The 16,042-nt window shown below is 39.1% G+C and overlaps 1 protein-coding gene across 2 annotated transcripts in view; it reads right to left on the reverse strand.

The window, feature by feature from the left end:
* EIF2B4 (eukaryotic translation initiation factor 2B subunit delta) overlaps positions 1 to 16,042 on the reverse strand; it is a 979,702-nt gene that overhangs the window by 535,179 nt on the left and 428,481 nt on the right. The window lies entirely within an intron of this gene.

A 16,042-nucleotide genomic window follows, 5' to 3' on the forward strand; every position in this document is an offset into this window, starting at 1 on the left:
GTATATGCTAAGGAGGAAATACAAAAGTTTGTCCAAAAAAAGTGACCTGTGAAACAGAATGAATTTCTGCTTCTTGTTCTTCTGGTAATAAAGACCACAGAGAGACTGTGCCAGTGAACTCTTTTCCAATGTTTCAATGGAAAATGCTGGAGAGAAGGAAGGGGGCATGAGAGTTGACTAGAATAATGGAGAGTACGTTGGAAATGAAGCAGAGACAGGACTTGGGAGCTGGAGCTGAAAAGGAATAAAACCAGTAATTTGGAAACTGACAAATGTGGGATTACAAATCAATAATTACATTTGTGAAATATGACAGAACAAGAAAATCTGGAAATACTGGACTTTTTTAGACTATGTTGGACTTCTGGGGAACTCTAATGTATATGCCCTACTTCATGTCATTAATGTTCGGAAAAATACTTACGGGAGGGGAAAAGGAGGGAGAAAGTTAACTGTAAGTAAAACACATTTTTTTCTTAATACTATTTTTACAGTGCATAATTTTCTTTGCATGTTATAAAGTAATGTTTTCTCAGTTGTTTTTAAGTGTAATGGGGATACTATTGTATACACGTGCTCCTGTTTTTTTTTCCTTTCTCCCTACTCTCTTTCTCCTTGTTCAGTTTTAAGAAATGTAGGCACTGCAATGTAAATAAAAAAGAAATATGGATAAAAGAGCATGACAGCACAGGAAAATGAATGTGCTTTTTCTCATTCTTGCATGGGGAAGAAAAATGAATGTGCTTTTTCTCATTCTTGCATGGGGGAATGGCAGAATTAAGGCCCTTAGCTTGATCTAGTAACACGTTTTAAGAGAAAGCAAGTCAATGAAAAAGAATACTTAATATTATAAGGATCTTTTATAGCAAATAAATGTATGCTTAGCAATAATTCTGTATGTCGTCCTTATGTCTCCATGGAGAAAATCTGATAAAGACAAACTGGCTACAATCTAACAGAGAAATTGGCGAGAGAAAAAAGAAAAACTTTCTAGGAGATAATGTTCTCTGAAAGCATTTGGGTGTTTTCCCAGCTGGGACATCTATAAAGATAATACAAGACCAGACAGCACTTAGTAGAAGCACATGCTGCACCAAGCATTTTTCCATGGATAAAGTTTCTTTTAGGTTAACAAGTCTGAGAGTGCGGTTGTCATTTTGGGACATTAATTCCTATTAGGAGGGTAAAACTTCAATATCTGTGTGTGTTAGTATTAAGTTAGTAGGTTTCAGGAGAGTATTGAAGGGTGTGTTTTTTTTTTAGGGCTTTCAATAAAACAAACATTTTGCAAGATGTAACATAGGCTCAACTGCATATGACAAGAAACAACTGCATAAAAATTCCACCTGCCAAACGGTGTATGCATGTAATACCAAAGCTGGAACTAGACATTTAACAAAAAAGCTGTTATACATAAAAGGTGGGAATAACTTTTTAATACACTGATGCTTTCTGTAATGTCTTTAAATTTCAAGGGTCTCACAGATAAATACAAAAAAGAAACAGTAGTGAACTATATTAAAAATGTAGCGTGCAAACAGCTATGCTACAGGAGATGCACTTGGTAAGAGCTGAACATGTGAATTTCATAAAGAAAGGCTTTCAGGATGGTTATTCAGTGGAATACCTGGGACAAAGGAAAAGAGCTGTACTTACATTAATTGTAAGAGGAGCTCCAATACTGATAGAGGAGGATAAAAAAGATAATAATATAGCAATAACCCACGCCTGGGTGTGGGTAATGCTGGATTTACCCACGGTTGGCGTGGTTTGGTCCCGAGGGCGAAGCCCGAGGATAACAAAGACAACCGTGGGTAAATCCAGCATTACCCACACCCAGAAGTGGTTATTATTATAATGACATTATTTAAGAAAAGAAAAATTACTTTTCTTAAATAATGGCATTGTATACCTCTTTGCTGCCCTTCCGCAGCTGTCTGGTGTTCAGCGGCAGTTCTGATGTACTGCATGCCTATGCAGTACATCAGAGCTGTGGGCAAAAGCAACGGAGAACGCAAGATCTCCGTTGCTTTTAATCTCGCTATGTTAAATGGGTTTAACATAGCGAGACAGCTTTAAAATAAGCAACGGAGATCTCCGTTGCTTATTTTACTGTCTCGCTATGTTAAACTCATTTAACATAGCGAACAGGTTTAAAGCAACGGAGATCGCAAGATCTCCGTTGCTTTACATTGTGTCGCTATGTTAAAGGAGTTTAACATAGCGAGACAGCTTTAAAAAAAGCAACGGAGATCTCCGTTGCTTTTTTTAAATCTGTGTCACTATGTTAAACTCTTTTAACATAGCGAGACAGTGTTTTATACTAACGGAAAAAGTCCGGGCGACCGGACCTTTTTCCGTTAGTATATTGAGGGATTTACAACGGGCACGCTGGTTGGGCTGGCCAATCAGCGTGCACGTTTTAGATTAGGCATTGTATAATGGTAGATTTACAGTACTAAGGGGCTACTAGCAAGGGAGGAGGATTACACTGGCAAGTATTTATATTCCACCTAAAACTGTTATAATGGAGCTTTTACATTCCACCTAAAACTGCTATAACAGAGCCGAAGAAAATACTGGGAGAAATAATCCGATTTCATCAAGAAATATTACTTATAGGTGGGGACTGCAACTTGCTTTGCAACAAAGATGTGCCTGGGGGGCCAAGAAGGGAAAGTATAACAAAGGAGGGTAGACTTTTGAAGAAATAAATGTAAATATTTGTCATGGAAGACGCCCATCTATCTGATGAAAAGAGATGAATTTAAGGAATGGGTAGTGGAAATTATTCAGGAGCTATTAGAGAAGATAGACATTTCTTCTGGAAATACAGCTAGGGAGTAGGACAAAATTAAAGTGGACTTTAATACAGTGGAAATAAGAGAGAGAGAGAGATATAGTTAAGAAGAAACAAGAATTATTTAGAGGGACTGACAAATGTTCAAGTATTGCAGAATAAGAGGAATCTCACAAACAAAAAGAGGAGCAACTGCAGAATGCTAAACAGAAAATAAAGGAAAACCTTGATAATATGCATGAGTTTAGAAAGATTGATATTAAGCAACTGTGTCTTTTGATAATAACTCTAGAGCACAAAAACTTTTAGCACAACAACTCAAGCAACAGAAAGTAGAAAGGGCTGCCAGAGGAGAAGTACCAACATAATGGAAGAAAGCAGCAGTAGCTGGCAAAGATCCATTAGATCTAGCATCATACAGCCCCATTTCAATACTAAACTATGATTATAAAGCGTGTATGTCTATAATGACAAAGAAATGGCAAAAGTGATGCTAAAACTGATCGATATGGATCAATCTGGTTTTGTAGAGGGGAGGCTAACATTCGGTAACATTAAGAGAACACTGATGATCCAGAGGGAAGGGAAATGTAAGAAAATTCTACTGCTGCTGGTGGGTCTTGATGCACAGAAAGCATTTGACAGAGTAAGCTGGGGCTTTATGAGGAGGGCAGTGGAAGCATCTGCATTCCCTGACAAAATTATAAGGCTGTCTAAAAGGATATATGAGGGATTGGAGGCAAAAATTACAGTGGGTAGGGTCTTCTCTGATAATTTCTGCTTGGGCAGAGGTACCAGACAGGTGTGTCCTCTTTCCCCTTTGTTATCTGCATTATATTTAGAACCACTGGCAAAGAAAATAACAGACTCAGAAATTCAAGGATATAATTGGTATGGTAGTCAAGAAAAGTTGGCTCTATTTGCAGATATTATTTTACACCTGACAAAACCAGGAAAGGACATCACAGTGTTGTGGAACATTTTGAGACGGTTTCAAATCTGAAGCAAAAACAAAGGCACTAGAGGTAAATTATGTACCCACCCAATAAGTGATTCAGCAATATCTATATTTATGGGGACATAATAAAATGAAGTACTTAGAAGTATGGATTAAAAATGATACAGTGTGGCAGCTAAGGACAGTGGGAAGAGACTAAATGCAAGATAATACAAAACTTGAGAAATTGGAAGCTCTCTTATATGGATATGGATAGTAAGATACAAGCAGTTAAAATGTTTTTAGTTCCTTTAGTCTTACACCCACGTCAGGCATATTTTTATCTACCAGAGGAGAAGTTGTGGACAGCAATTAATAAAGAGCTGAATGATTTTATATGGGAGGGGAATATGGCAAGAATCATATGGGATAAACTGATTCTTCCAAAAGAACATGGCGGAGTGGGATTGCCCGAGCTGAAGGGGTATTTCAAAGCTATACAGTTAAGGCTCCTATACATGGCATAAGCAGGAACCTATAATTCAAGGTGGAAACGGATGATGATGAAACAGGGGGAAGCTCAAGAATCAAGGAGACTGGGATTTTGGAAGCAGATCTTTAAGGGGAATAACAATAATCATAGAGAATATTATATTCATAAAATGACAGAAAGTACTCTAAGAACTAAGCCAACACAGGACTGGAAAAAGGAGATTCTGGCAACAGGGCTGACTGCAATTAGGGAAAGAGACAAGAGGGGGCTGGAATTTAATTTAGAAAACTGGCAAATGAATCAAGGTACTGGGAGCAAATAACCAGAGAGTGAAAGGTAATAGAATGGGAAGATGCCAAGAATTTATTTGGACTGCAGGTTAGAGACTACCATCCCTATCAAGGATTGATATCAGAGTGTAAGCAAAGAGAAAGAAATAGGGGGTTCCCAAGCAAAAGCCCAGCACTGGTAGATTTTTAGTAGAATCTAGAACAGAAGCTGCCATTAAAAAAAGGAATAATTAGTAAAGCATTTAAATACTGCATGATAACTATAAAAATCAATCACAGGTGGTAAGAAAGGATTGGGAACAGAGACTGGATAAGCAATTCAAAAAGAAACAACAGGGGGTAATATGTATGTCTCCAAAATATTTAGCAAAATCTAGAAGACTTAGGAGTTTTGTTTGGTAATGTTTCCATAGATATTTTTATACCCCAAGTAGATTCCAGAGATTTTTTTCTTCAAGTAGGCGGCAAATTGCTATTGTGCTATTATGTCAACCTCTTTACTAATATATTATCTAACTCAGCTGCTATCTTTTTATATGTTGTATTGCAACTACATTTGTATTGTATTAAGTGTATTTGTATATTTAGCACTATGCTATGAACAAACGACCACTGTGATTATTCTGTTTTTTTTCTTGCAATGTTTAACATGCAAATTAATCTTTGTATAATGTGATTATATTTTTACTTCCTCGGAGCTTATCTCCCTGGGCCTCTACTGAAAATGGACATATATCCAGTTAGACTAGCCCGGTCAACAAATGTACAATAAAAAATAAAATAAAATGTTGGAGGTTTGATGGAGAAGAAAAAGGTAACTGGGAACGTATTTTCTGGAGTGTAATGAGTTGGCAAACTTTAAAGATTCCCTGTAGACTACTCTGTCTGAGATGCTGGGCGAGCAAATTGGTGTAACTAGGGAAATGATTTGTCTGTGCTATAATACAGAATTGGAATTGCCTAGACATAGTAAGGTCTTGCTGAGTATAATTATGGTGGCTGCCAAAAAAAGCAATTACTAGAAAATGGAAATCAAATTCTAAAACAAATGTACTAGAGGTAATGAATATAGTATGAGAGATAAGACAACTGGAATTGTGATCTTTAAAAAGGGTAGGAGCAAATTACATAGGAACATTTTGGAATTGTTTGAAACAATACACACTGGGGAGGAATGAGGTTTAAAAGAAGGCAGGACTTGAATGAGTTATGTAATGCTTGACTGACAATGATTGGGAAGATTGTAAGTGATGTATAATGCTTGCAACTAGGGGCATGTCAATACGGTTTGTGATGTAAAATGCTTGCAGCTGGGATTATGTCAGTTTGCTTTGTTTTCATTTATAAAAATGTATGACTACCTATATCATAAATGATAATTTAATAAAGATGTTTCTTGATTAAAAAAAAAGATGTCTACCAAAATGATAAAAGTGATTTCTCCACTGATAAAACCTCTGCAATCACTAGTCTAAAAGAAGTTCCAGGTGTCCTGAATATGCAACAACTTCCCATACATCTCAAAATGTTCAACAAAACATGTTTTCTTTCTCAAATAAGTTAAAATATAGGTGTATGTGCTGTATGATAGACAGAGACAGGGGAAGAGAGAGAGAGAGATGTCTGTGTACTAGTACACACTGTCATACTATACAGTACTGGTTTTCTGCCCTATACTTGCTGCTTGCCAAAATACATTCCAGCTCACATCAGACCCTGAACATTATAAAGACTTTAGAGATTTTTTTCTTCAGGTAAGCAGCAAATGTTGTGGCATTAAGCAAAACCTGCTAATACAATTCCCTATATTCAATATGCTAACCAATTTCCACCCCTCACATTAATGTTAACTGTTTCCAAGACATAAAATGTACAGTTGTGTACGCTTACCATAAATGTAGATGTTCGAGTATATTCACTGTTGCAGTCATTACATTTGGGTTATCTGCCTGCAGGTAGCCCTCAGACCACCTGAATACCAGAGTCTTGGATTCCTGCGTCAGATGCAGTCTCTTCTACCATGACGTCAGGTCGTCAGGGGTATAAAACATGCAGCCGACGCCATTACATCAGTTTTTCTTGCCCCAGATGTCAGGTGCCCCCACAATGTGAAGCAATTATATGTTATGTTACACCTCCATCAAAAGCAAATACACCAGAAAGCTTAAATACACCAAACAAGAAGGAATGTTAGAGCCAAGAGAAGTCAGGGGGTTGGAGGGAGGGTAACCAGGACTGCAACAGTGAATACACTCGAACATCTACATTTATGGTAAGTGTACACAACTGTACTATGTTCTTCGTGTTTCAATGTTGCAGTCATTGCATTTGGATTGATTCCCAAAGCTAAGGAAGGGAGGAGGAAGTTAGAGAGTATTAGGACCAGCTATTAAGCCCTGCAAGACTGCGTTGGCAAAACCAACTCTGGATTTTGAAAAAATAGGCATGTGGTAATGCTTGGTGAAGGTATGTACAGAGCTCCAGGTAGCAGCTTCTAGGATGTCCTTGGTAGGGACTCCTCTGAAGAAGGCTGTAGAGGTAGATGCAATCCTGGTGGAATGTGACTTTATCCCCTGTGAGGTAGGTTTTCCATGGTGCCTATAGCAGAAATGAATGCAATGGGCTATCCATTTAGAAATGGTGTGCTTTGAAATGGCCTTCCCTTCTGCTCCTGCAGCAAAGCCAACTAGCAGCTGTTCAGATTTTCTGAGAGGCTTAGTCCTGTCCAAATAAAATCTAAGTTGTCTGTGCATGTCCAAAGAGTGCAGTATTCGTTCTCCTTTGTTTTGTGGATTTGGGAAAAAGGTAGGCAAATGAATGGACTAATTTAGGGCCACACTAGACATCACCATGAGCATAAAGGAAGGATTGGTCCTGAGGGGAAACCCTGTCTGCATGGAAGACAATGAAGGGTTCCACTGCTATGAGGGCCTGTAATTCAGACACTCTTCTTGCTGAAGTGATGGCTAGAAGGAAGGCTGTTTTCCAAGAAAGGAATTTCAACTCTGCAGTTGCAGCTGGTTCACATGGAGGGAGAGTGAGCTTTTCCAATACAAAGTTAAGGTCCCAGGCTGGAGTAGGGGCTTGCCTGGGGGGTTTTAACTTTTTGGCCCCTCTGTGGAATTGAGGAGGGGGTGAGAGAAGAGAGGTGGTTCAGCATTATAATGTGCTGAAATGGCAGAAGCATGAATTTTAATTTACGAGAAGGATAGGCCCTTGTGGAGCATTTTTGTTACGTAATGAAGAATATGAGGTAAGCTGGGCACCGTTGTGCCCATCCCCTGAGTCTGGCTCCAGGAACAGTATCTTTTCCACTTTTCAGCATAGTACTAGGCCTCCTTGCTTCCAGAATGACATCTAGCACCTGCTTATTGAGGGATGTTATTACAGAGCTCAAGAATTTAACCAGGCTGCAAGGTTCAGGGTTTGAAGCTGAGGGTGCAGAATCTGGCCCACCTGCTGGTACAGCAGGGAAGGTATCTGAGGTAGGTGCCATGGCTCCAGCAATATCATACTGCGCAAGAGGGGGTACCAATGCTGGCATGGCCAGTCTGGTGCAATCAGTATTGTCCTTGACTTGTCCTGTTTGATCTTTAGCAGAACCTTAGACAGAAGAGGCAGAGGGGGAAAGGCATAAACCGAGAGGCTTTCTCAGGTAAAGGACAGGGCATCCACTTTCCAAGCTTGATTGTGGGGAGTCCTTGTGCAGAATCTGTCCAATTGGTAGTTCTGAGGGGAGGCAAACAGGTCTATCTCTGGAGTCCCCGTTTGTTCCTCAAGAGATCGACAATTTTTGGTTCCAGTTTCCATTTGTGTGGGTCCATGAGATTTCTGCTTAGGTCTGCCACTGAATTTAGCTTGCCTGGCAGGAACTGAGCCTTTAGGTGCATTTGGTAGCTCAAGGCTGTGTTCCACAGAGCCATGGCTAGTCAGCAGAGAGGTTACGAGTGGGTTTCCCCCTGCTTGTTTATGCGGTGGTGTGGTGTTGTCTGTCTTTACCAATAATTGTCCTGGAAGGATGTGGTCTTTGAAGGCTGTCAGAGAATTCTGTACAGCTAACATTTCTTTTTGGTTGATATGCAGGTGCATCTGACTCCGGTTCCATTTTCCCTGAATGCACTGCCCTGCCAAGTGAGCCCCCCATGCATAGTCTGATGCGTCTGTTCTTAGGGTTTGGGCGGCAGGGGGTAGAGTGAAAGGGAGCCCCTTGTTGTGGTAGAAGGCCTCTGCCCACCAAAGGAACTCTGTTCTTTATACAAGTAATGACAGGAATCATTTATTCCAGGTCCTGAGAATGTTGGCACCATAGGCTTTTAAATAGCATTGTAGTTTCCTCATATGCAGTCTTGCATATGGAATTAGTAGAATGCAAGAGGCCATGAACCCCAGGGCTTGCAGAATTTTCCTTGCAGACAGCTGGGTCTTTGTGGCCAGTAGTTTGAAGTAGTTTGTCAAATAAACTTGTTTCTCTGGAGTGAGGAAAGCCATCTGGGAAGTTGTGTTCAAGCTTGCTCCCAGGAACACAATTTGTTGGCAGGGTACTAGGTGAGATTTCTTTTCATTTATGGTGTACCCCAGTGAGGATAGAAGCTTCTTTATGAATGCCAGATCTTTTAATAGCAAGTCCTGGCTTTCTGCCTAAATCAGACAATCATCCAGGTATGGGTATATCTGAATATTTCTCTGCCTGCAAAATGCAATGGCTGGAGCTAGACACTTTGTGAATACCCTGGGTGCAGTAGATAAGCCAAAGGGAAGTGCAGAGAACTGATAGTGCATAGAGCCTGCCCTGACATGTAGGTATTTCCTGCAAGATTCCCTTATTAGAATGTGTAGGTAAGCTTCCTTTAAGTCTAAGGTTGCCAACCAGGCATCTTTGCCTAGCATAGGAAGCAGCTGTTGAAGCGTTAGCATTTTGAATTTTGGGATTACCAAAAAGGTGTTTAAAATAGAGAGGTCGAAGATAGGACGCCAGGAGCTGTCTTTTCTGTGTACCAGGAAAAGTCTTGAATAAAAACCTTGTCCCCTTTCTTCTGCTGGGACAGGCTGAATAGCCCTGATACTTAGAAGAGAGAGAACCTGCTGTTGAGCCTCTGCCCACTGATTTGGGGGAAGGTCTGGCCAACCGTTTGTGGTTTGTAGGGTGTGGAAGTGGAATCTGTTTCCTCGGAAAACTATATTTAAAACCCATTTGTCCTGGGTAATGAGTTCCCAGTTTTTTGCATGCATGGCGAGCTTCCCTCCTAAGGGAGCAGGCAATTGAGCAGGGCTTGGAAGGGTTAAGGTTAAGTCACTCTGACATTTTTCCATCGGGGGGTGTCTTACTACTTCCTGCTTTGGAAGTGAGAGTCCCCCACTGCTTAGACCTATGCGTAGCCTGAGACAGTAACCTAGGTGATCTGCTGTTCCTGGGTTTGGACTGAAGGCCTGGAAGAGACTGGAAAGGACCAGTTCTTTGAAGGCCAATGCCTACTAAATCTGGGAGGATGCACATGCAGGAAATCTTTAACAGTTTGCATAGATTTAGCTTTTTCCTCCATCTTTTTGAGAACTTCTTCTGCTTTGTTGACAAACAGGCGGTCTTGGTTTAAGGGAGCATCCAGTAATTTAGTTTAACATGATCTGGCAAGTTTTGCTCCAAAAGCCAAGCATGCCTTCTAAGTACAGACCCAGTGACAGCAGCCCTGCAAGATGCTTCTAAAGAATCAAAACCACATTGCAAAGTATGTGTACCGACTTGTTCAGCAGAATGCATTAAATCCTGTACTTCTTTGTGTTCAGCACAGTCAGGAATCAACATCATTTATTGTTTAAGTAGTCCCATAATATGCTGCTGGTACTTTAACATATGAAACTGGCAATTTAAAGCCCTAATGGCCAAAGTAGCAGAAGTGTATACCTTCTTACCCCATCTGTCCAAGGCTTTAGAATCTCTATCAGAAGGGGTAGGATTCTTGGCAGCAGTGGCCTTAATGCTCCTTGGACCTTGGGAAATGGTCTCTGTATCCACAGTAAGATTCTTGAAGAGGAACTTGTGAGAGTCCGGTACTCTGTAATACCAGTCAGGTTTTCTGGGAGCTGGAGGCAAAGTGTCTGGGGACAGGCTAGATTCCAAAAAAGCATCATCTACAATGTCCAGAACAGGAGGGATAGCTAAAGGACTGTGCTGAGGAAGGAGTAAGAATTCCCTACACCTCTTTTTGGAGTCAGAGTAATCCTGGCTTTCCCAGCAGAAATGCTCCCTAGAGTGTGCAAGGTTTCACCAAAAGAAAAATCTTCTGGAGGGGAAGCAGAGGGAATGGAATCCTCTGCATCATAATCCTCATAGGTAGATAAGGGCAAATCCTGGTAATCAGAAGAAACAGAAATATCAGAATCCTGATCAGAAGAATCAAAAGGAAAATCAGTTCTAGGTCTCTTAGAGGGGGAAGGCTGGCTTCCCCTAATTAAAGTAATAAGGTCTGCAGCCATTCTAGGCATTTGTTTTTTAGGCATATGGGCCTGACCATGCGGTTTAGACATTGGTTTTCTAGGCGTGGGTCAAGTTTTAGGCCTGGATGAAGAAGATGGCGTCAGTTTAAAATGTAAGTCTGTAGGCCTGAATACACCCTCAGAAGCCGGTGCCTGCACAGCAGCTCCGGACTCATCCAAGGTAGAGACATCCACAGGTTCCATAGTCGAAGAAGCATCTCGCAGCATTCCGGACTCCGAATGGGTCTCAGTAGAGGCCTGTGAATCTGAAGTAGCAGGTATCAGGGGCTGCAAAAGCACCTCACTGAGTACCGGTGAACTGGCGACTAGCTTAAAGGTCGGCGGTTTTGGACCTATGCGGTCTGTCTCTGTCTTTATCCTTAAGTTTTTTTCAGAATATTGGTAGTCGGATGGCTTACCGAAGACATTTCTGGACAGTTATACCGAGTACCAAAATAATTTGCTGCAAAAATAGACCAACGAATAGTTCAGGGGTTGAATAAGGCACAAAACCGACAGCAAGGGACGTCGTGGTCTGGGCCTAAGCAAGGAATGCAGTACGAATGAAAATCTTTATGAGGTAATTGCTTTCCACAGGTAAGACAATTGTTAACTTTTACTGACATCAGTTAAGAGCAAGAAGAAGGATCCCCAATGGGGTACTTAGCTTTTTTGAAGACTTCGGTTCTGAAACTCGAAAATGAAAATTTCAGGAGTCGGCCGACCGGCACTTGCGAACTGCTTCTGCTTCGGGCACCGCGCGGCAAGAAAGACTGATGTAATGGCATCGGCTGCATGGTTTATACCCCTGACAACCTGACATCATGGAAGAAGAGACAGCATCCGATGCAGGAATCCAAGACTCTGGTATTCAGGCCGGCTGAGGGCTACCTACAGGCAGATACCCCAAATGTAATGACTGCAACAGTGAAACACGAAGAACATACAAATTTGTTACAATTCCGACATTCTGAAGCATGCTTACTTAATAGATTAGTAAAATCATTTTTTTAATCGCATATGTGTGCTGATGCATTTCTTCCTTAAATTCTTTTCTGTCTTCCTTATATAAAAGGTTGCACAGGACAAACAAGTCGCTGCATATACCACCCCTTTGCTACTGCAATCTTATTTCCCCTGGACTCCAAGGACCCTCGGGTGGCTCCCTAAAGTTAGGTTAGTTGTTTCACAAATAAACTTGCACTGTTTACAGTAACCACACTTCATCATAATTCCACCTTTGGCAACCATTTCCTTTTTCAAGCAAGCTCTTAACATTCCTGTCTTTTTGTATACTATTCTTGGACATTCACCGAGCTTACTGGTCAAGTCAAAAAAACTCAAATATCTCTCTTCAGTTCCTCTCAATGACAGATTTAATTCTTACAAAATTGTTATCACAGGTTAACACCAAGGTCTTATTGCAGTTAATGTCTACCTTAGCCCTTTCTTAGACTCAGGGTAAAGTAAAAATGGGGCATAATGAGTATGTCTGCCCTGTAAGATAGTAATGGTCAATTCCTCCAGAAGCCAATTTAGGTAGGTTCTTTGTAAAAGCAATTCGTTCATAATGTTTAACGTCATGTGAAAGGTGTCATCATTGGGAGCTAAGCTAGAAAGCCTAATAATTTCCTCTTGAACAAGTTCCTCTTTAGCCAAGCATGGTGTTTATTACTGTGATGCAAAAAACCCGTTAGAATAAGTTGACCTTCTGTGAACTGAAGATTCAAGCCTTTTATCTCTCCTATTATTATACAGATGCACATTTAAATAATTACAATGATAAAGGTCAACCATGTGGGAAAAACAACAAAAAAAGATGTTGACGTATTTATATGTTGCATAAATTGGTGTATTTTTGGAACATTTTTGGAACTTCATCATCCTACAAAATCAAGCTATCATCCAACTATCTATAATATCTATGCATGAACTTCATAAATTCGTAACCAAAATACATTTGATTTCCCAAAGCAACAGAATAATGTTAGCAAACACTGGGGCAGAAAAGGCACCCATGGCCACCCCTTTCATCTGCTTAAAATATTCACCTTCAGAATAGACATAATTGCTTCTTAACACCAAGTCCATACACATAGTCAAAACATTAGAGGTGTTTTGTGTAAAATTAGTAGCTAGTGTCAAGATTTCCATAAAATATTCCAAGAAGGAGAAAATACCATTGATTGAGGACAATAAAATATTAAAAGCTATTAACCTAACCTTAAAAGCAGTATCTCTCCAAAAATTGTTATTTACGCAACTGATGATTTTTAATAATGCCTATTATACTCGTCTTAGAATACATAAATTTGACTCTAAAAATTCACCTAAATGTCCATATTGCACTGATCAAACGGCGGATCTTTTACACATGTTCTGGAGCTGTAAATGTATATTTAAACTTTGGAATTCTTTAAAAATTCAATTACAAAAAATGGGTTATCAACAATCTACACTTTCCTGGGAATTTATGATTCTACATATCCCTTGACGATTTGGATAAATCCCAATTGATAATACTTACAAATATTTTTTTATTAATGAAGTTATACATAGCTACAAACTGGTTGAATCCAGTGCAGACTTCATGGGAAAATTTTAAAAGTGTAGCAATAAAACATATTTTAGCACATAAATTACTAATTAAGGATCACAAGAAAAACATAAATAATCCAAAAATTTGGGAGAAAATCTTTAATATTGTATTGGCATAATGATTAAATTATATTGTTCCTCGGGGTGTACATATTAAAGTTGGAAACGTTATCAATAACCTGTATACTGATACTAGATCTTTTAATACCTTGTCAAGAATTTTATCTTAATGTATAAAGATTTTAGTTATCTGTTGGAAGCATTCATGTAGATAATGTATATATAGTGTAGTAGTGTGATTATAGGTTTACTTTTGATATTGCTGTATTTTATTTTGTGTAGTGTATTATTGTATTAACAACTGAAAATAATAAAGATTTATTATTGAAAAAAAAAAAAAGAATAAGAAATTACTCTTTAACATCTATACTTAAAAAAAAAAATTCATTCTTAAATTCATAATTGGCTAAATTCCTCAGAAGGTGCCATGAGTTAGTAAAAACATGAGGTTTATCAAGGAAAAAAATTTTTTAGATTCACAATAATACTGGCTAGGGGTTCTGTTTTAGAACCTCTTGCAGCAACAATGGGTCTCATGAGAAGGTCTGGCAATGACTTGTGGATTTTAGCTACCCCAAATCTGGAGGGAATTACTGGTGTTTTTACTCTTAAAAAATTATTTTCTTCAGGATCAAATTTGTATTTCAAAAAAAGTTCAAGTCTTAAATATAACCTTTAGTTAGCAATATTAACTTTGTTCAATGAAACAAGTATAAAAATATACAGCCACGTAAAAAAGTGAACAATTTTGCTACACAAGTCAAACGTTCCATCAAAACAACACCTCCTCCCTTGTATGGCTTCATAATCCTTATGTTTTTGTTATTGCTTAATTGCAGCAATAAATTACACTCATCTTTGTTTAAATTAGGCCATGATCATTTTAAATTTCTACTGAACATAGCTCTCAACTCTGGCTCACATGGTTTTTCAAACAACACAACTGAAGGCAAGAGAGGGGGATTGAATATACTTGGTCTATATAAAGAACTTAATTTATTGTTAGAAGGTTTGCTCTCTAGTAATAAACTTAAGTTTAATTTTCTAATAAACAGTTTTAATTCCATAATGGCATCAACAAAGTTAGATTTACTATTTGGAATGAAGTTAAAACCTCTAGTAAATAATGAACCATACTGTGCAGTAACAGCAATGTCAATGTAGATGTAAATCTTGAGTCCTTCAAATTCCAAAATAATCACATCCTTATAAAATTGTCTTACCATTGGAAGTAGGATTTCTTCGTCCCCTCCCCCCTCCATTGTGCAGTAGTCTGATTCCAATGACCCTGATGTGAAGTTTGTGCACTTTCTGTGGTGGTGCCGTCCCATAATTTCACCAATCTCCTTGGGGTGGTGGGGGGTAACGTTCTGAAAATTGTGACCCTCACTGTCATGGGAATAGTAGCTCTCTTCTTCACAATATGCTCAAGACAAGGGGTCCTGGAGAATGGGTAACCGCTTGGTGTTTTTAGGAAGTGGATAAACCCATTTCTGTTTGTAATCTTGCCAGTCCCTGCTTAATTTCTTTTCCTTCCTTTTCCTGACCTCGTTGGAATACTGCTCAACTCTGTTAAACATTCTTGAATATATCTCTTCCACAGACGGAAACATCAAGTCATTGATAATAGACCATTGCAATAATATAATCTTTTTAATTTGCTCAAAGCACGTTGATTGTCTCGAATGAGCAGACACATGAAATCAAGCCCAGTATGGTCAAACAATTCAATTAGCTCACAATGCAACAGGGAATATTCCTGTAGGTTATTATGAAATTCATAAATTCTTAAACCTTTAGGTACTCGACTTAAAGAAATACTATTTTGAAAGAACACGGTGTCAAATTGCAAACCTCTGTATTTTTTCAGCAACTTCTCTAACTTGTACATTTTTTCTTTTAACATTAAGTCACTACTAGCCAATGAATAATTGGTCACAATGTCATGGGTTAGTGTAAAAATCAGTGCTGAACCAGCCATCAAGCTGGTGATAATCTTTAGCATAAATGTTAAGACAGTAAAAATCTCACACTTGACCATGTGTCACAACGATCCACAGTAACAGGTCTTCCAGATAACACTTCCATGTACATAGGGAAAAATCCAGCAGCTGTTGCCTTCTGCAAAGATACACCGTCAGTTATGTTAACATGCGATGACGAGCTGTCAGTGTTACCCACATTTATTTTATTTTACATTTGTTAACCGGGGGTGTCTGACTGAGCCGAAAAGGCCCTTTTTCAGCAGAGGCCCGGGGAGAAAAGCTCCACATAGAAAAATTACAGATACATTTAGTTATTTAGACATGACTGGATTCAACAGCAACCACTCAATACAGTTTAGTAGACAGCTGCGTAAGCACTGCTATAAGCTGTGTTAAATCAACATTTTC

The sequence above is a fragment of the Protopterus annectens genome, chromosome 2.part0, assembly GCF_019279795.1.
Source record: "Protopterus annectens isolate FY-2018-M chromosome 2.part0, PAN1.0, whole genome shotgun sequence".
NCBI lineage: Eukaryota > Metazoa > Chordata > Ceratodontiformes > Protopteridae > Protopterus > Protopterus annectens.